We start from the raw sequence: 20,206 nt of genomic DNA, 5'->3' as shown, positions 1-20,206 counted from the left end.
AGAATTTTTAATTCTTGGAGAAGTAAGGAGAGGGATAAGCAGAACTGCAACCTTTGACTTCCAGAGAGCAGACTTCAGCCTGCTTAGAAAACTGGTTGACAAAGTCCCTTGGGACTGAGGGGCAAAGGAGTCCAGGCAGGACATTTCAAAGTGCCAGGAGCAGGAGCCCCTGTGCCAAAAGACAAGCCAGTGGGGAGCAAGAGCATCCTGGTTGAACAGAGAACTTTGTCTGAAACTTGGGGAAAAAGAATAGAAGAGAGTTTATGACCTCTGGAAGAAGGGGCAGGCCACTCAGGAAAACTATGAGGATATTGTGAAATTTTACAGGGAGAAAATCAGAGGAACCAAAGCCAAACTAGAGCTTAATCTGGCTGCTGATGTAGAAGAGAATAAGAATGTTTCTATAATTAGATTAGCAACAAAAGAAGGCCTAGGGAGAATCATCATCCTTTATGTAAGGATGTAAGGGACACGTACTGGGAAAGGCTTAGGAAAAGGCTGAGGTATTTAATGCCTTCTTTGCCACAGTCTTTAATATCCAGATCAATGGTTTTCTGGGCATCCAGTCCCCCAGAGTTAGCAGACAGGGAGAGGGAACACAATGAAGTCCCCATAATACAAAGAGAAATGGTCAGTAACCTGCTACAGGCCCCAGACACACACGGATCTGTGGGGCAGGATGGAATCCAGTGACAGGCACTGAGGGAATTGTCAGAAGTGCTTACTGGGACACTTTCCTTTATTTATCAGCAGTCCTGGCTAACCAGGGAGGTCACAATGGAAGTTAGCAAATGTGATGCCTACCTACAAGAAGGGCTGGGAGGAGAACTCAGGGATCTACAGACTTGACAGCCCAGTCTTGGTTCTGGGGAAGGTTATGGAGCAGGTCATCTTGAGAGGCATCACAAGGCATGTGCTGGGGGCTCAGGGCCAGGGGCTCAGAGCTAGGCAGAAAATGGGTTTATAAAAGCTAAGTCCTGCTTGACCAAAAAATTCAGCTGACAGTCTATGACAAGAGATATTTACTAGTGCTCATTTTGGGGCCAGCTGTGTTTAATATCCTTATCCATGATCTGGACAAGGGGATCAGCTGTACCCTCAGCAAGTTTACAGGCAAGAACAAATGGGGAAGGAGTGCTGATCTGCTGGAGGGCAGGAAGGCTCTCTGGAGGAATCTGGACAGGCTGGATCAATGGCCTGTTATTGAGGATCAGCATGGCCAAGTGCCAGTTCTGCACAGGGATAACAACAATCCAGTGTCGTGCTACAGGCTTAGGGAAGAGTGGCTGGAAAGCTGTTGTGTGGAAAAGAACCTGGTGGTGCTGGTTGACAGCAGTCTGAACATGAGCCAGTGAGTGCCCAAGGGGCCAAAAAGGCCAATGGCATCCTGGCCTGTGTGAGCAATAGTGTGGCCAGCAGGAGCAGGGCAGTGATGGGCCCCTGTAATCAGCACTGGTGAGGGCACACCTCAAACCCTGTGCTCAGTTTTGGGCCTCTCCCTACAAGAGAGACATTGAGGGTTTGGAGAATGTCCAGAGAAGGGTGACAGAGCTGGGGAAGGGTCTGGAGCACAAGGCTGATGATGAGAGGCTGGGTCTCACCCTGGAGAAAAGGGGCCTCAGGGGAGATCCCATTGAGCTGTACAATTCCCTGTTGCCAGGTGGGAGGTGATCCATCTTCCCATGTAACAAGCAGCAGGACAGAAGGAAGTGGCCTCATGTTGCACCAGGGGAAGTTTAGATTGGATATGAGGAAAAATGCCTTCATGGAAAGGGTTCCCAAGTATTGGAACAGGCTGCCTAGGGAAGTGGTTGAGTCGTGATCCCTGGAGGTATTTAAAAGACATGTGGATGTGGCACTGTGGGACATGGTTTAGTGGCAGCCTCAATGTGTGATTTATGGTTTGACTTGATGATCTAAAATGTCTTCTCCCACCTAAAGTATTCCATGATCTTACTGTAATTATATATATACTCTTTCCTTTGGCTGTCTCTTGTCTTTTATGAATAACTAATCATGGACTATCTTGAACTCTCTGGAATTTTAGGCAAAATTATATTATTTCTGATAGCAAATGAAGATTGTTTCCATTGAAGAGGCTTTGTATTTGTTGGCATATGTACGCTAAACAAATCCAAACAGGCCTTGCTGTGTAAAAAGTCTTTGGAGGATTATTCCATATAGTTGAAATTTACAAATCCCTAATAATGATAGGCTTGGAACATCAATTTGAAGAAATTTCTTCATGCAGTTTTACTATTAGTCTTGAAGATACTTTATGTATATATTCTTTGGTGCATGGGCTCCCTCTGGAGCTTTATCTTATTAAAAAACCCCAAACCTTAAAGCACTTTTAAAGGTTTTAATCAAAACCATCAAGCAAACAAAAAACATAACGGCATTTTTTCTGTTGCTGCCGCATTGAGTATGAATCTTTTCTTCATGTATGTTTGATGTGCCTGGAGTTTCACCATATTATGCCAGCTTGGGAAAGCAGCCATTAGAATTAATGTCTAGCTGGACATTAAAAGAGCCTTGTATGAAAACTGTGCCACACATCACACAAATAATTAATTACAGGGTTCTGAAGATGCAAAGTGCCATATCAATCCCAAACATTCATCACAGCATTGAGAGTCTGATAGCTAATAACAGATTTGATTTTGCTTGCAATGGTTCATCAACAAAAGAAAATTTCTTCCTCTGAATATTTTCACTATTTTCCACATGTGTTTTAATAAAATGCGAGCACACACAGAGGGGAAACAATTTATTAAAATCTGACACTGGAAGTATTGGTGCAGATACTTTCCATGTTTTTCTCTGAGAAATTTAAGGTAAACTTGGACAGAATTGCACATCCCTAATGTATTTAATGATTCTGATATGTTTACCAGCTTTGCTTTATTAAGAACAAAGTAAGCAATAAGATCTCTATTGGTTTTATGAGAGGGGAAGGCAGTAAAAGTCGTATTTCCTTGAAATGTGTTATTGCTATTTGAAGGGCTTACAAATAATGCTATTCTATAGTGTTATAGGAACAGTTTTTCTTCTCTTTATTTTCATAAAAGGGGAAGTTAATGTATTTACCCAAGTGCATTTCCTTTTTGGATTCTGATTGATATCAGTAGACAAATATAGATTTCGTACTTGAATTTTTATCTCTGTTCTGGATAGTGTGCTGTCTTGATATGAGCCAAGCTGTTGTTTTGTCCTTCTCTCAATGCACTCTGTGGGAAAGGCAATTCAGAGATTTTGTCACACTTCTGACCACAACTGTTTCAATTAAAGAGACTTTTAATGTCTTATTGGACCTGGAGGGATTTCTATTTCATAGAGACCTGACTGGATTTTGGTTCTTTTTTCTTTTTTTGAAGGTATTTCAGTGTTTTCTTGGTTTGACTTTATTTTTTTTTTCTCCTCATAACATGAGTAGCACCTTGTACCATTAGTTTACAGAGAATGATGTGATGGAGGTATTTCTTCCTGTAATGAGTTTGTGACTCTCCCTGTAAAGACATTCTGTAATAAATGATTCTTTTTCTGTGGAGCTCAGGAAAGTCAAGATGTTCAGCTCTGAAAAGAAAGACTACCCAGTCATTTTTCCTGACGAAAACCCAAGAAAACCCTAAACCAGACAAAATTCTTTTTCAGAACCAGAAGATCTTTTGTCCTATGTGAGTGGCCCACAGAGTCCCCTCTGCTCTGTCCATGAGGATCTCTCATCCTGGTATGCTGTTCAGTCCCCTTCACATCTTATTATATGGTCTGTTTTTCTCTTGAAGCCTGGCTGACTTTTTGAGGCTGGAATGTCATGGATGCTTGTACAGATCAGTTTCTTTGTAGCAGTAGCTGTCTGCTCCAAGTGTGCACTCTGTTACACTAATGTTCATCTTCCTTGTTTGTGCATTTTATTTTTGCAGATACTCTTTCCTTGTTAGGAAAATCCAATAATGGTTATGATAATCTTGCTGTTTATTTTAATTTATTAGCTGATGCAAGGCTAACAACATATGAATTAAAAAAATAATAGGGCCATTATCCTTGAGACTATTATAGGGTGCATGATTTCTCCAGTTAATAACTCACATTTTTTAAATTCAATTTGCCAGTTAACATACCATTTTAATTTTTAAGATATAGTGCTTTTTTGAAAATTTTAATTTCTCGGCACTGCCTCATAATTAAGCTCACTGTGCACGCTATGTGACTTAAAGAACACTAATGAGCAGGACATCACACAAGTTGTTTCAAATCACTGCTCTTTAAAGGAGACATATTGAACTTACTGTGGTTAAAAATTACCAAACCAGAACATGTTGGGAAAGGAGCAAGGCCCAATGAGGAAAATTGCTGTGATGAGTGTTGTGGCTATGGTCCTACCTCATGCACCCCTTGAGGCACGGTGCACACAAATTTCAGCATCAAGTTTCTTTTTTTAGGTGATGTTACTCGTCTCACTTGTTGGCAAATGGTGAAAGAAGCTTCAGCCTGGCAGCTGCCATGTGGCCAAGGTACCACAAGCCTTTCCCAGGCAAACAGAGATGCAGCAGAAGTTGGACTGGAGTAGAGGTGCAAGGGTGAAAGGGGCAGGTAGAAGATCAGCAATACTGGTAAATGAAACTTGTGGACATCTAGCCAGTTTCCATAAGTTGGAAATGGTCTCATTTTACCTTGATGACAGATCCAGCATTTTGCTGCTGCACATCCTGAGATTTTCCCATCTTTGCTTTGCAGAGTGAATCTTGGGTATGTTCTGACCAGGTCCATGAGGCTCACTGTGATGCTGCTCTGTTAATGGGGACTCTTCTCCTTCATCAGCTGGATCTGTGGCTGATGCTGTTCAAAGCTGGCAGCAGAGGTCAGCTGGTCATGCAGGAATGGGAAATATTCCATTATTGATCTGAAAGGCAAGGGAGGAGTAAATGTAATTGTGTGGGCTCAGCTGTTTACTATTTGCAGTGTGAGACGGCAATCAGGAGATTTTTTCAAACACAGGTTTCTTAAGCAAACCTGGTGAATTGAGCGTACGATGTCAGCTGAGGCTGTAATCCCTCATATTTTTTGTGTTTTGGTTAAATACAGTGCTTTCATTCGGTTCCCTAACCACTCCCCCCTAAAGACTAACTGAAAGTTGTTCAGTCATGCTGCATCTGCTACTGTGCCTTTTTCACTCTCTCTCAATTAAATTGTGACTTGATTGATTTCATGATTATTGGATGAAGAGATCAAAGTTTCAAAAATAATGAATTCCCATTAGTTTCATGAGGCTAGGTGACTGGTCAGAGTAGATGAGGGCCCCTTGCATGCCCCATGATGGGAAAAGTTTTGTAGAATCTATGGAGAGTATAGAAATGAGGAAAGCATTGGGTCAAAACTTCCATGAAACAAGGCTTCCTAGATTTGCCTGCCAATGGTGATGTTTGCTTTTCATTTTAAATGCACCAAGTTTGTGATGGCAGAATGGGGCTTATTCTGATCACTTGTTTTATGTGAGGAAATTTTCCATACAAATGATGCATGAACAGATTTACAGTCCCATTTGAGGTAAGTCTGAGGCTCTTGAAAGCTCTTTTCAGCCAGAAAGCTTGGTGATTCATAGTAGTTTGACAGCACACCAAACTTTCTGATTTATGAGAACATAAAATGTTAAAACATTCCTGTTCTTGTTATAATTGGCCAACCTGGTCTCCTGTGAGGAAGGTCTACTGCACATTGTAATAAAATAAAATTTCAAAGTTATTTGAGGATGGAGAAGATTTTTTTCTTTTTAATTAACCGTAACATTGTTTTTACACTTAAAGATTACTCATTTCCTTTTTTGCCTTCTACAGTTAATGTTCAGAGGAGGTCTTATGAACCTGCAGTTTTTATTCCTGAGTTTATATTCCAGAGAGATGCACCTCACAGAAACTCTTTAAGAAAACACCAGAGAAATCAGACTTTTTGGAGGTCTTATAGTCACTTCACTGAAGTATGTTTAATCTCTTCATTGCTGCATGGATGCAAGCCTGCAAAAATTCCCACAGGCCCAAGTTTGTTCTGTGTAATATAAATGGCTGCTTTTGATAGATGGGACCTGTGTTTGCAGAGAGCAAAAGGCCAAGTGTTTTAGATCTCAGAGTGATTATGGTTCTGTCTTTTATTCCTATGTATTTAAGTCTAGTCCAAAGTCCAGTGAACGAGATAAGTCTTCCTTCATGCAGCACAGGAAGGAACTTATAGATAGAACTACCTGAAAGATTTTGGTACTTTGCTTTTGTCAAAACTGAAACAGCTTTGTGGTTTCTTTGAGGAGCAGGGAGAGGCTCTGTTCCCTCTGGCTGTGAGGAATAAGCCTAGGGAGAGGGTAAGCAACCTGCCCCATCTCCTGACTATGCAGAACAGCCCTGAATCTCTTGCCACAAGAGACAAAAGTATACAGGGTCCCTTCTGCATTCTTTTCATTAATGTACAGAGAGATATTAAATTAAGTCACTGTTTTCCAAGCAGTCCTACTGGTGTATGTGGGATGCCTAGTCTGGCTGTTCTCCTTTGGACTTCTCCTACAGCATCATGTGACTCTGTGATTTATGGTGGTCATCCAGAAATGTAGCTGTGAAATCGCCCCCTGTGCAGGGGAGTCAGGTCCAAACCCAGAGGAAAAAAGTTTTTGCAGAAATCCTGGTCTAGTAGTGAAAAAGAAACTTAATTGGCATAAGTGGTCATTTGTATTACAAAACAGCCTTTGTACTTTTCCCTTTTCTGGTGTTATGCATATATTATCTTTGGTAAAAATCTCTGCTTGATTATTTTCAGGGCTGCATACCTGGGTTGTTTTCTTGTGTGTCTTTGAACCTACTCCTTTCCTCCTTCTATACTCCAAATAATAATTTCTTGACTAATTTTCTTGTGAGTGACTATTCAGAAAATATTCTGTTTAAGCTGTCAGGTACCAATACAGAATTTGTATTGTGAACAAACACCTAGCTTTGTAGGTAAAATATGAAGTATGTATGCATGTGCAATGTGTAAATATGTGTGCCTGTGTACAGGTACATAATTTGTGTGTAAAAAAAGTCATATATTAATATGTGTATGTGTACATGTGCACACATAAATATGTGTGTATGGATGAGTAGGGAGGGTTTTCTGCTGCAAGCATGATATGTCTGCTGCAATCCCTGTATCAGTCTGAAATGATCCATTTATTGTGTGTTGGGAACAGGAGAGTTGTGAAACAGTGAATGTGTATAATGAGAATACACAGAATGACTTGAAAGATGAGGTAGTTTTAGAGTCAACTGTCTCAAAGTTTTAAGAGAATGTAGGAAAAGTCCTCATTACAGCTGCCTGCTTTTGCAGTTGCTGCCCTGTGCAAACAGACTGCAGAGCATTTTGGAAAAGAGGCATCAGTAGCAATGGCATGTTTTCAAGAAACTGCTTTAAAGCCAAAATGCATTAAAATGTAATACCATGCATTGGAATGTAGCATAATGCTGTTCTAACTGTAATAAAAAAGGGCACACTTCAGTTGGGCTCACACTGAACCAAACACTGTTTGCCAAGGCACAGAAACAGCAACATAAACCAGCAGCAGGATGGCTAAGGCAAGAGTTGGTCATCTGTCCTGAGAATAGGACATCTGAGCAAGTGATGATGTTGAGAAATAACTGCTATTCCATCAGCCTTCAGTGAATTTGCGTCAGACACTCAGCAAATGGGACACAGTGTAGGATCTCTGCCTTTAACAGGCAAGAACTGAATGCAGATTTCTTGACTAATCTGATATTTTTTAAATCAAGCTGGCTTGAGTAGCATCATCCAAGGCTAAAGCACTGCTGAAAGGTCACAGTGAGTTACCCACAGTCAAAACGCTGAGGCTGTCTCAGACCCAGTCACCAAGAAGACAGGGTAGAGAGCATGCTTGTTAAATACACAGATGACAGTAATCCACAAGGGAACTCCAGAGTATTTTAAGGCAAGATGTGAATTTTAAGTGACAGATTGCTGTCTGAAAAAAAAGAGGCAATGCAACAGCAACGAGGAAAGATAATACAGGTACATAGGAGAAACAGTCTTGCAAATGCAGAATGGTGAAGTTCTGTGGAAAAAGGGGTGAAATGGAACATGATATAGCCACAAAAACAAAAGAAAAAGTTCATACTGGGATGCACAGACATGAAATAATTTGCTGCTCAGATAATGCTAAACTGCTTGCCCAGTTTGGGTGTCACAGTTCAAGGAAGATTTGAACAAACTGTCAGGAATTCATGGAAGAGCAAACAGAAAGATCAGATTTTCAAAGACATAAATGTATGAACAGACAGCTTCTTAGCCCAGAGAAAAGGTGACAAGATCTGTTAAAAGTTTTCAAATATTCAACATAATACATAGAATGTTGTGGAAAAGGTTCAGAAAAAGAGTAGGAAGGAACTTGTCAAGTAATCAAGGACTTGTCAAGTAATCATGCAATGCATTTTTGTAGCCAGTATGTGAGCAGTTGAGGCATGTACATTTAAAGTCACAAGTGTGAATGTAGAGCAGTCAGTTTCAGGTTTTAAAATTATTTCTTTAATTTTGGCTCACTTAAAGCTAGGAAATTGACTTGGCTTTATGGGTAAACTTCAGTCATCCTGATGAACATGTGCAATGATTTTAGATAACAAAAGAGAGAGCATTACCACAGTGATGCTTAATTGAGCTAAATCCACATATAATCATTCCTATTATAGTGAAGTACTGTAGCATTTAGATGAAGTAAACCTCTAACAAGATCCTGCAAATGTTTCATTGTGTGGCTGTTTCTTCTCTAGCTTGCACTGATGGGGATGAGGAAATGCTCTATTGAAATCCATGGTGCTAGGCAACTGTTAAACATACTTTGGCATACCAATATTAAGGCAGACTAATGTCTTATATTATTTGCTTTTCAGCAAATTGTTCATTGCTGCTAAAAGAGAATAGGCAGAACTCAAAGAAACGCCTCCCAAAATAGCTAAGAAGATCTGGACCTAATGCCAAACCACTGATGATCACAGGGCAGAATTTTCTTATACATATCAGGAAAAGACAAATATGTGTAGCTTTTGTCTTCAATAATTTTCTGCTACTCAAGTTTCTTATCAAAGGAGTCTTACACAGATTCTGGCTACATTTAATGTGCATTTTATACAGCCTAATTCATCTGTATCTTTAGGAAAAGCTGTTGCCACTCATGTACCAATCTGCCTAACCCAGGTAAGCTTATGGCAATATCCTACACTGGTAGCAGTTAATTTATCTGGGGAGAGAGGGCATGCTCATCCACTCTGGCCTCTTTTCCTTTTTTCTTTCTTTTTTTTTAATCTGTTTTTCTTATAGGAATTTGGTAAACACTTAAAGGAGGAGAACAAACAATAAAGTCTGTGGTTATTTCACATTTGTAGTTAGAAGTTCTTTTCTAGAAATGACCTGAATTCTTTGGTTTTATCTAACCCTGTCTGTGGTGGATGGAGATGAAGGGCATAACCCTAATTTAAAACCACTATCCATAATTTAATTTTATTTATATTATTTTATTCTTTGTGGGCTTCTCAGCGGAAGTTAAATGCTCTGGAATTTACTTTAATAGTTCATGATTCTTTTCCACAGGAGAAAGTGAAATATTCCTTATCTTCCTGAGCAATAGTTTTCTTGAAACATTTTCTGTATGCTTTCTGTGCACTTGCATTAAACTTTCCCTCTATCCTTTAAAAAAATATGCAATCTCATCCAAGTGTGAATTCAAAAAAGCAGAGAACCATGTTTGGCTCTTTTCCTGAAAAGGGCAGATGGGGTTCTTGGCATCAGTTCATTCTTTATTTCTGAGTATTGGGTTGGGCACAGTTTTAAACAGTCTTTGCCTGTTGGTTTTTTTTTTTCCTCCAAGATTTGGTCAGCCTGAATTCTAGAACAGCTGGATCTTTTGTGAAAAATAAATGTCAAAAAATCCCTTGGGTCCTAGATCAGCAACTTTCTTTGAGTCTTTCATGTTTCAGAGTGACTGATTGTGCCTGACAGTGCTGTGCTTCATAAACCTTTCTTTCCAGTTGTTTCTGACAAATGTAAGGAAATAGACTAACAACCTGTCCTTGGTTTCCTTGCTGAAAGCTCACTAAGATCTTATTATTCAGAACTCAGCAATTCCGGAGAGGAATAACTTCTTTAAGCTGGACTGGAATTTTAGATAATATAGCAATGTTTTCTTGAACCCATTATTTACAATGAAAAAAAGAGGAAAAATGTGGATGAAAAAATGAAAATTATGTTAGGTATTAGTTAATGAGAATGAAGCATTCTGTAAGTTTGCGCATATTTTCTATTAAAACAGAACAGGAGATCTGATTAGTCCATTAGAGTAGTGCTAAGAGTTACCTAAGATAGATCCCACTTTGTACTTGAAGAATAAGAAGAAATGAGTTTTCAAAATATGAAATAATATTGGGATTTCTTTTTTTGGGATATGAATACCTTCAGCTTTCCAAAGGACTTTGTGCATCACCTGTAGATGTTAAAGATGGAAAAGCCTTATTCAGTAGTGAACAAAGCTGTTACAGGTTTTTATTCTCTGAAGCAGAGTTTCTAGCATTGTGCCCTCCTAGTTTTGTATTCTCTCAACAATAAGGCTTCCTTATCTCTTTCTCAGGAGACCACTCCACTGCCTGATAGGGATCACTGTCAGGAAAGATGTATGTGTATCAGCAGCAGCAGGTGACACAGCAGCTAAGACACTATAAGCCTAAATGAGGTTTTGGCCACAAAAGAGAATAAGGCTTTACCCAAATCTCAGCAGTGATGAGAAATTGGAACAGAGTTTGTTGACCAGAGAACCTGTGGATGGTCTATCCCTGGCATTGCTCAAGGCTGGGTTAGGCAGGGTTTTGCTGCTCTAGTGGAAGATGTCCCCACCCCATGTCAGGGAGGTTGGAAGTGGATGATCTTTAGTGATTCCTCACAAACCAAACCATTCAGTGTGTCTATGAAATACGTGAGACAGTAAACACACTGACTCCAAGAGCTCTGGTGCAGCAGTGTATGGGCAGTCATTCTGTAGTGAGCTGGTGCTGACCCTTTAACACAGAGAAACTCAGTCTGGGCTTTGGACTGCTTGAGTTCACAGCAAGGTTCTTGTCAGAGGATAAAACTTTACGACATCACTGCTGGATTTATGTCACCTAAAATTAATTCTGCACAACACTTCTGAAAATTCATCATTACTTGTGAAATATTCTAATTAACCAGGGGACAGTGACTGATAGCTAATCAATGCTGGTGAAACTGGGCTTCTAAAACTTGTCACAGAAGTTACAGTTTCACACTGTGCATTCCAGTCATTCCCCTGGAGCACATTAAATATATCCTCCCTCTGTTTTTTATTGCCATATTTTGGGCATTTCCAGGCAATCAATATCTGCCTTTTTACATGGCTTGAATACATCATGGACACTTGGCCCTTTTAATTCTTCTTTATAGCTTCATCCAATTTGTTTTGCTTGCTTTTGTACTCTGACTGTGTTACTGACAAACTGAAAATGGTGCCATCTACTAGCCAGGACTGAAGGCAGTTCAGCACATGGAGTCACTCTGGAGCTGCAGAAGCAGGAATTTTCCTGATTGCTAAGCAGCAGCCGTAATAAGGCTGAGATGTGTGTATTAATTTTTCTCTAAGAGTGCTCAGTTATGTGAATCTTTCAGCTCATCAATAAAGTCAGTTAGCTCAGTGCTTGCAAAATACCAAGGAAGCAGGTTATGTTGTTAGGGATGTTTTAATACTTCTTCAACCCAATCACTAAACTAGTAATGAAGTTTCTCCTCTGTAGTACATTCCCAGTATATTTTTGATATGCTTGTAATCTTTGTAGATGTCTTCAGAATTCTTAAAATCCCTGGTGACTGAGCATTGCTGAGGCACTCTATTACAGACTTAATGAGGAAAGCAGCCAAGAGAAGGAACTTTGTGACAGGCAAAACTAATCAACCAATAAAGCCCATTTAGAAATCTCCTGCAGCATTTCTTGGCCTAGGGTGCCCCAGTTCTGGGAAGGAACACTGGAAATAATTCTGTCTGTCTGCTGGATATATGGATGTGTTGTGGCTTATCTTTGCAGCCAAGCCCAGAGTAAAGCATTACCAGTATCCAGTTGTTACTGCATCAACTCCTTCAGAGTATGCAAAGTGTGACAGGGAAAGCAGGGGGGCATGTTGTGTATTAGTGTGAGGGGAGTATTAACTGAAGGAATCTCCATTTTGCTTTGGTGGGAAGCTGACAATGTGGTCTTTTGACCTGAGAACCAGATAAATAACTGGATCAAGTTTTTTTCCAGTTTTCCTCAACATGAGCCTGAATTCAGGGCACCAAATCCAACAGAGGTTCTGTGAATTTATAGTGGTAAACCTCTGCCTGCACCACCTTTCCCATGGTACTGACTTGTATTTTTTCTTTGTTCCAAACTCTTTTCTTAGCCCATATTGCCTTACCTATTGAGTCTTTTGGGTCATGTTTGATAGAGGAGATCCATGGTGAGGAGAGGTATCAATGAGTCTGGCAATGTGTCAGATGTACTTTGTCATCTACTAACCGAAAAGAGTGTGTTAAACTAATAGGTAGCTCTGATCACAGTGTCTGGTTAACTTTTGAGCTCCTGTGACCTCCTCTACCAACAGCATTTGCTTGGTAAGGGAACAAGAAACCCTTCTGTTGTCCATGTGCCTCATTCACAGTCTTAGCCTGGTGCAGTTGTGTTATCTCAAGTCCTTTCAAGAAAGAGGGCAGCCTCCTGCCCTATCTTTCATCTTCCTGTGTGTTTTTGTGAATCTGTGTCCTGTTCCTCCATGAAATACTTCTATCCGCAATTGCAGTTTCATAGAATTGAGGGTAACCTCTTGGGACAGTGCTGCTGTGCACAGCCCACCTCCCTTCATCAAGGTGCACAGCGCTATTTTTAGGAAGTAGGGCAGTTGTCAGGGCTTTGAATTGTGTTGTTTTATTTTTGTTTTTCTTCATTGATTGCTTTATTCATACACAAATATGTAATGTGTTTGGTATCAGGTTTTAATTATGCAAGTAAGTATTTCGGATTTCAGTCCTCTGTTAAACAGAAAACTGTGTTGGTCAGAGAGTGAAACTTCATATTTCAACTCAAATAGTTCAAAATATTGGTAGGAATATGATTCCAGGGTCTTTCAAAAAAGCAATTTTTCTATAATATATAATTTTTCAGCATCTTTTTGAGTTAAGGATAATTGAGATTATGGTCTGCTTTTCACCAGTCTTTAAATTTATGTCCATTAAATTCTAGACAGTGTCAAACAAATCTCTGTCCAGTTGAAATACACAGAAAGAAAAATGGCTTTGATAAAAGCAATTGGTAATTTGGTTGTACTTTGTGCTAGGGAGATGTTGTCAATGCAGTGCAAGTAGCAGTCTAAAGGAAGTTTATTTTTCAGTGTGGGATGAACAAGGGTTGAAAATGTGCTTTCCTATCCATGTTCTACTTTGTACATTACTTTCTGTGTGAGCTAAACTTTTTCAATGGTTATGAAAATGGACGTCCTTGTGTCGTCAGAGACCTTTTTTTTGTACATGCAGGCTGATGCATATGAAATCCAAGTTCTCTCACTGCAGGCAAAGGCTGTTGAATATACATTTGCAGTCACTAACACTCTTTACTCTTTTTGTTTCTCATGTATATTTTCACCATGGCATAATTTTTTTTGTCATTTGGATACCTGGTTTGGGCACATGACATTCCCCAGCTTTATATCCTTGAGGAATCTCCATCTGCCTTCTGCTGTATGTAAAGGTGATGACTCCAGCAGTGCTGTGCCTCCCAGCACCAGGGAATATCTCAGGGATCCCATGGCACTTTTCTTTGCCTCTAAAGGGACACAACTAGACAGCCCTCAAAAGAAAGTAATATGATCAACTTGGTGCTGTATTGACACCTTTGTTGGTGTCTGTCACAGAAAATATGACTCACAAGGTCCGCCAAGGTGTGGGAGATGAAGAGATCAGTCCCACTGTCCGAATTATGTGCTCTGCATGGTATCAAGTCTCTCTGGTAATTAATCTTTAGATTACAGTCTCTGTCCTGGATTTTAACATTCTCTGCCTAACAAAGTGGGAAAAGTGCTAATGCTCTAAACTAGCTGATACAGTGAAGCATTGACATGTTTTGGTAGCATAAAGAAGTGCCAAGGTTTATTGTAGTGAAACAGAGGTTGTATTTGCATTTGATTCTGCAAATCTAATCTCATCAAAGTTAAGACAGCCAAGATAAACCTCAGGCAACTCCATACATAACATCTTTATGCAGTCATACTTAGCAGAGCTGCTCTATATTCCCAAGACAACTACGGCCTGTTTTTTAGTGTGTATTGGAGTGTTTCTGTTCTTAATATACAGGTCTGACTTTGAGGAGGAGAAAAACATGCCTTTTGTAAGTTTTTCATGCTGAGAAGCACAATTAAAAGTAATTGCTTCTGCTTCCAAAGTAAAACATGCCTTTTAAAAAGTATAAAATTCACCAGCACCCAGGGAGATGCTTCTGCCATGTAGAGACAGTTTCCGTATTTCACTTCGTAGGTGCTCCCATCTGCCCCTCTTAAAGCAGTTCTTCCTGAGAAATGAAAGAAGCAGTTTCCTGAAACAAAGCCAGTATAAAAGGAAACTCAACACACCAGAAGTAGAAAACTGAAATAAAAGTGATCATTACATCAGTTTAAAGGCACTCGTGCAAATTGCCTTGTAAATATAAACAGCGTAGACTGCTGTGATAAGCAGGGACATTTTAGGGTTGAGATGTTTCATATACATATATTCATATACAACTCCAGTGCTAATTGTAAATGAAAAAGATTATATTGATAAATTAATTTTGTCTTACTTCTTTTGTTTATAAGTTGTTTTACCTGTAAACAGTTGCAAATAGAGGAAAAGAAAGTGCTACTTGAACCTTGAGACAAGACAGAACAGTGTCTGGATGGATTCAGAAATGAATCCTGACCTAATGACTAATTTTTATGAAACAGTCTAAGACGGAGTTCCAGAACAGAATATTCCACATTTGGGACTTGTGTTTTATGCCCAGAAGTAAAGATATGCATAACACACATAAAAGCCCAGGTGTGGGGCACCCTTTTGCTCTTTCCAGGTTATGGATTTTATTTTTTTATGTAACTATTTCACAGGGAAGAACAACTGGACATGTTTTAGTTTTGCCAACTACCTAAAGCTTGTGTTCCATAGAGTACAGGGCAGAAGTTGGATTCTTGCCAAATACTATGGGGAAAAAAACACAGAACTGGTTCCCTTAGCAGCCTTTCTAATATTTGCAAACTCATGAGATTCACACAGTGTCATCAGTGTTTTCTGACCTATTAAATTGGTGAAATCAAATTTTTTTTCCCAATTCCCTTTGGACTTCCTCTGTAGTTCAACTTCCTGGGTAGAAAATTGTCTAATAAAGAAATAAATAAATCTGAACCATCTCAATCTGTGAAGTGGTAGTAGACTTAATGGAGGCCTGAGCCTCTCTGTGAAAAAGCTTGGTTTTCAGAGTCTCTGTTGATGTAGCCATAGGCATAGAAGCTACTTTTAGAGGAAAGGTTGGAGTAGGAGATTGGAGCACTGGTAGGATGCTTGGGAGACCTGGTGCCCTGACATCTTGCACTCCCTAGACTTCTTGCAGGGTTTGGGGCCAATCAGTTTGCCTCTCTGCATCACAGTTACTCAGTTGTAAAATGGGGACAGCTGTCCTCCTCTATTTCTCAGAGGACTTGTGAAAATAAAGGCATTAAAGAGTGTGTAGCCATCTGTTGCTATGGTGATGAGGCTTATATAGGCACTGAAGAACCAGGATTAGAAACTAATACGTCTCCTTGTACAACTTATTTGGGATATGGATGGGTGGCACTGACGTAGAAGGTCTGGTTCTGCCTCCAGTAACGTGGCTGCTGATTCTCACTGGGGACAGCAGCAGTCCTCAGCAGGTTACAACAGACTCGTTCTGTTAAACTCTATTATTCAAAATGCTTCAAATTGGGTCAGTTGCATAATATCTTGTGATAGCCTGTTGTACCAGGTAAAAATGATGTGCAGGATTTTAAACCCTGCTGTAATTGATAGATGCTTCTACATTTTTTTGTCAGGTGTTTGCAGCTAAAGTGAATGGAGTGAAAAGATGGGAATTTGGCACCAGGAGAGATGTGTAAAATTCCTGTAGGTATTGTGGGATAGAGTGGGGAAACTTTAAAGGGTAATGGACTTCTATGTTTCAGATATGTGGGAGTGATGTGACAGGGAGCAAGCTTGGAATGAGTCAGAGGACATGGAGCAAAGGGCTCGGGAAAAATGGGGTCAGTGGGATACCTGTGGTACTGCCATTGTTAGAGAACAAGAAACAGCTTCTGTGAAGTGGTTTGGCCTGTAGAAATTTTGATATCCAGAGACAGATTTTGCAATTCCCATTTTTTCCCCTATCTTCTCCCAGTACCATGATAATACCATCAGTACATCAACACCATTTAATATTGTTGAATAACTTAGGTTGGAAGGTACCTCTGGGTCCTCTGCTCTAACACCTCCCCACTCCTGCCTGGGCTGGTGCACAAGCCTTGCTGCTGGCTGGACCCAAGCTGCAGCTCTGGGACTGCCCTGTAGCCCTGCCCAGTGCCCTCAGCCTTGGTCTGCCTGGCTATCTCTTGCACTGCACTGCTTTCCACCATCTCTGTGTCCACAAAAACATATTCACAACGGGGAACTTTAATAACCACTTGGTTCTAATAGATGAAACGTTTTGTGTCATCTCTAAGAGATTTGTTTTTAAACAGCCTATCAATATATGAAATACATCCTCTTAATCTCATATTGAGAGAAGTTCCAGAGATCTATGTCTCATTTCCAGATGGAAGATGGACTTAATGTCTTAATGTATCTGTGAATTATTTGGAACATTTTAAATATATTCCTACTTCCCCTGCATCTGAGAGGTAAATATCATAATACTATGTCAGGATAGTGAATTGTTCTCATTCTTATACTAGGCAAGCAGTTATTATTTTCCAGGCTTTTTGGTCCATCTTAAATATTCTGGTTTTTTGTTTCTCTATAAACTTCACATGACTTTTTTTTTCTTTCCCCTGTGTATTTTTGTCTCTGAGTTATTCTAACATCCAGTTCTCACCAGCTGCTTTTGTCCAGTTTTGCTCCTTTTTCATCTGATGTATCTGATACAGCTGGAACATAGGAGCTGGTAAAAGAAACAGAGCGGCTAAATGATTGCATGCTCCTGCTTGACCACTGTGAGTTGTTTCTGGTATTAAACCAAAGCAAAAATGACCACTATATGGAAAATTCTCTGAAGAAAAAGAAACATAAGAAGCCTTCCTTATTTTTTTGTGTTTTGCCAAGGCATTTTAGTTAGAAGCAATAGGAAAACACACATTATTTCTCACATATAGGAGAGACATTGATTTTAATGCTGAGACCAATTTATTTTGGTTGTTATCTGTGCATCACAGGTAATTTTGCAAGTAACTTTCTTTAAAAGTAATAAAAGTGTGTAAAGTTTTATTTGCTTACTGCCCAAGTAAGTATTTTTCTTTACAGTTGTCTAGTGTTTAGTAAATAATTTTGGGAGGAAGGGTTCTTGTTTCCTGGAGTTTATAATTAGTTTCTTTAGTCATTCTTTGCTCTCTCAGGTGATTAAGCTAAGGCTCAAATTTTACTTCCCTGTGCCTTTGAATCATTGCACTTTCATTTGCTTCTCTTGCCTGAAGTAAAAGCCAATAATCCTCTGTGAATGCACCTCAGAAATTCCACAGGTGCTACACAGAAAACCAACTTATAAATTCAATTAAGACAGAGTTGGATGCTGCTGAAACATAAAAGCAAAGCCTACATAACTGTGCTGCTGCTGAGACTATGACTTGGGAGACATTTACCTATTCAGATATCTCCTGAGTGGGGCATGGAAACCCAAGGGAATTTCTGGCAGGGTTCAGGGTGACCTTGTACTGGCCCTAGGGAAACAGGAGTGAATGCTCTCATGGCTAATGGCTGGGATACAAATATGAACCTCTTCCTCCTTGCCAGTGTTGGAGGGAGCAGAGTTCCTGGCTTTCTCCTAGCAGTCTGTTGGCCTGAGACTTTGGTTCACCAGGGGTATTTTCACAGAGGGATTGCAAAGCTCTCCTCAGCCTGTCTGTAATTAGCAGGCTGTGACACAGGGCTGCTGAGACATGGCATGTGGCCTTGCAAAGGCAGTTTCTTTGCCACACTCTCTCTTGGAGGATGATTGAGTTCTCTGTTGTCATTTGAGGCAGGGAGGCGATGTGCAGATGGAATGCTGCCACCAAATGGGAGCAGTGCATCATTCCTGGGGAGCCCTGTTTGCTCCCAGCACCTGGGTGAACCCACAGGGAGCAAAGCATGCATGCGAATGGCCCAGACTGTCTTTAAAATTGTCCTGTTTCACTATTCTTCGAACAGCTCACAGCTTATTGAAGGGTCAGTGTTAGGTCCACAAGGTGGGTTTCCATTGCTGTGCCCAACATTCAGTGAAAGGATGTCCATGCCAGGAGCCTTTGGACTTCACTGCATTTCCACACTGGAAATCAATGTGAACACAGCATCTCTGCTGCAAACTTAGGCTCTGCTTTACCCACTGGACCAGTGTGGTTCAAAGGCCAGTGAATTACACCTGAAAGAATGAAGAATGAGGAATTTCTCCCACAAAGAGTGACACTTCAAAGTTAACTTTGTAGCTGACATAGCTGTATCCCCGGCTGTAGCAGTCGTCCCATTTCAACCCTCAATAACTCAGTGGCTCTGATTATGATCTCACTCAGATATGCTGATGACTAGAAGGCTTCTATGAGGGTGTTGTTTATTTTTAACTGTGTAAAGAACAGGAACTGAGCTTTTGGGGGAAAATCTCGATATTTAGTATCATTCTCTGATCTCACTTATCCTGCCTTTTAGGTTACCCCTGTATGTGCCATGGGGCATTAGAGAGGCCTGTCACTAGGAGTGGGTTCTCTAAAAATGAACAATGCAAATTGCTAGCTGCAGTTCTGTGTGTGTTGTCATCTTCTTTGCCCAAGGAGAAAAATGATTTAAATTGTATTTATATTTTCTTTAATAGCTGGGATTTTCTTACTGTCTGAATTAAGAAGAACATTTGGTTTGGCAAAATAAGTAAAAAAAGATAAAGATGTTTTGTCCCTCAATGCATATTCAAGAAGATTTCAAGGATGTGGTGATGTTCAGAAATTGATGAAAACTAGATGAGATTTAAATATTAAGAGGCAGGAATCTTCCTTCAGGTGAAGGATGACATTTGCATAGAAACAAGAATGACTCATATGTTGTTAGGTGAATGTCTAACTAGAATCTAAAATTCCTGTGCATCAGTCACCTTTTACCTTAGATGGCAATTGGAAATATGCTAAGCAGGGTCGCCAATTTTTCATCATGTCCCAACACAGGAACTGACTGGAGAGAATTCATAAATAAATCGCAGCAAAATGAGATGCTGAACCAAATTTTATCACTGCACAGGCAAAAGTTGCATTGCTTTTAATAGAAAGACTGAACTTTTCTTTCCTTCTCTTTTTACCATGAAAACCATGCAAGAAGAGGGGACCCCATCTTGTAGCAACTACTTTAGAAGCCATTAATTTCACTGCAATTTCACTTTTGGAGTTAAAATTATATGAAAAAAGTACTGATTTATTTTCTGAACCACATCTCTTCTTTACCTAGAATTATAGTTTTTCAAAACAGAACATCTGAAGGTAAAAAGACTGTGAACTACTAAGTTCTGTTGATCTGTGGTACCAAAATGGAAGTGATTGTTTTGGACATAATGTTCTTGCTGGAAAGTTTTGAACCAGCTTTCCTGCAGAGAATTTTTTGAAGTTCAATTCCTCATCTCAACTTTTTTTATGACTTAACAGTTCAGACAGGTTAACATCAACTGATTTTACTAATTGTTTTTTCCACTAGGAGGGCAACTCAGCCAGAATAGGAACCTGGTCTTCTCACTACTAATCCCGTTGCTACAACCACTAGGTAAGGTCATCTTTTCTGTAACTTACATTTCAGAACTCTTAGATTTCTGTCACTTGTGAGAATATGTATTCAAGGGCAGCTCAGCTCTTTAATGCTTCCCCATATTTTTTTATTTTCCATATTTACCTTGTG

General features: G+C 39.9%; 2 long non-coding RNA genes across 4 annotated transcripts in view; one reads left to right on the top strand and one right to left on the bottom strand.

The window, feature by feature from the left end:
- The window catches only part of LOC113459133 (uncharacterized), a 117,558-nt gene that overhangs the window by 40,379 nt on the left and 56,973 nt on the right, over positions 1-20,206 (top strand). For 2 of the 3 annotated variants that reach the window (XR_012580363.1, XR_012580362.1), the window contains exons 1-2: positions 8,815-9,219; positions 20,009-20,074. This is a non-coding gene — a long non-coding RNA (uncharacterized LOC113459133). Of the gene's footprint in view, positions 1-8,814; positions 9,220-20,008; positions 20,075-20,206 lie in introns of those variants that run through there. The other variant, XR_003380032.2, reaches the window with a different exon arrangement.
- LOC141729127 (uncharacterized) overlaps positions 1-20,206 on the bottom strand; it is a 30,379-nt gene that overhangs the window by 3,258 nt on the left and 6,915 nt on the right. Inside the window, exons 2-3 of the long non-coding RNA XR_012580361.1 lie at positions 14,533-14,642; positions 4,674-4,903 (exon numbers count right to left, since the gene is read on the bottom strand). This is a non-coding gene — a long non-coding RNA (uncharacterized LOC141729127). The remainder of the gene's footprint in view (positions 1-4,673; positions 4,904-14,532; positions 14,643-20,206) is intronic.

The sequence above is a fragment of the Zonotrichia albicollis genome, chromosome 1 (genome assembly GCF_047830755.1).
Source record: "Zonotrichia albicollis isolate bZonAlb1 chromosome 1, bZonAlb1.hap1, whole genome shotgun sequence".
In the NCBI taxonomy this organism is placed as follows: Eukaryota; Metazoa; Chordata; class Aves; order Passeriformes; family Passerellidae; genus Zonotrichia; species Zonotrichia albicollis.
Note: the sequence above shows the minus strand (reverse complement) of the source record. Positions and strands in the feature narration are given on the sequence as shown.